The sequence below is a fragment of the Elephantulus edwardii genome, unplaced genomic scaffold (genome assembly GCF_000299155.1).
Source record: "Elephantulus edwardii isolate Elephantulus edwardi_28Jun2011 unplaced genomic scaffold, EleEdw1.0 scaffold00081, whole genome shotgun sequence".
NCBI classification, from domain to species: Eukaryota; Metazoa; Chordata; class Mammalia; order Macroscelidea; family Macroscelididae; genus Elephantulus; species Elephantulus edwardii.
The window spans coordinates 13,761,163-13,762,313 of record NW_006399831.1 but is presented as its reverse complement, the minus strand read 5'-3'; the positions used below and the strand labels follow the sequence as shown (position 1 = coordinate 13,762,313).

The 1,151-nt window shown below is 44.8% G+C and overlaps 1 pseudogene; it reads left to right on the top strand.

The window, feature by feature from the left end:
- The window catches only part of LOC102874051, a 7,475-nt pseudogene extending 6,844 nt beyond the window's left edge, over positions 1–631 (top strand).
- The last annotated feature ends 520 nt before the right edge of the window (positions 632–1,151 follow it).

Genomic DNA, 1,151 nt, shown 5'->3' with positions numbered 1-1,151 from the left:
AAAAAAAAAAAAATTAAAAAAAAATCACTTTCGGGAGGCCAAGTCACATTTGCTGGGCTGCAAGATTGAGGCAACTGGAGCATCTGATGAGCTGGTTTCGGGGAAGCTGATATCAGTGGTACATGCTCTTGCTCTTCCAGCAGAATCTTAGGGTAATGATCCTGACAATGAGATGGCTTGGGCCATCAGAGCAATGCAGCATGCTGAAATCTACTACAAACTCATTTCATCAGTTGATCCACAGTTCCTGAAGCTCACCAAAGTGGATGGCCAAATCTACTCTGAGTTCCGGGAGAATTTTGAGAAACTCAGAGTAGATGTGTTGGACCCAGAAGAGCTCAAATCAGAATTGGCTAAAGAGAAGTGGAGGCCATTCTGCTTGAAGTTTGATGGGATTGTAGAAGACTTTAACTATGGCACTTTGGGGGCACTAGATTGCTCTCTGGGCTACACTGAAGAAAACACAATCTTTGTCCCCAGAATACAATTTTTGGCAATTGAAATTGCTCGGAACTGGGAAGGCTGTAACAAAGCAGTTTACATCAGTGTGCAGGACAAAGGAGGGGAAAGAGGAAGTGACAGAGAGGAAAGAGAGAAAAAATTGACAAAGAAATCAACAAAGGCAATGTAACAGCCATGTAAGCGAGAAAGGGAACAGCACTCTGTGAGTCTACAAATAAGAGACGTGACCAAGACCAAGGTGGGTGACTTTTAGTTCGTGGCCCTCAGGCCAGTCTTTCATTGTTTTTGTTCAGACATTCCTCTAGGTCGTATAGCCCTGGTGTACAAGTTGCCATCCTGCGGTCACTTGTGGTTGCTGTGAGGCTGAACACTGTGACACTGATGTGTCAAATGTGTTAATGTTTGGCTACCCAATGCGGACAGAGAGTCGGGTGGAGCTCCCCCGATTAAAACAAGCGTGGAAGGAGGAGTCACATTCACTTCCATAATAGCTTGCCTCCGGAAACCCTATGACCCTGGAGAGAGGATGAAAGGCACCCAAGTGTCAAGGACTCTCCTTCATAGGGTCGCTATGAGTCGCCTGCAACTCAATGGCACTTAACAACAAAAACAGCATTTGCTCAGACCCCTTTGGTTGAATGTATGTCCTTATGCAATTGAAAAACATACAAAAGAGTATCTTTTTAGCC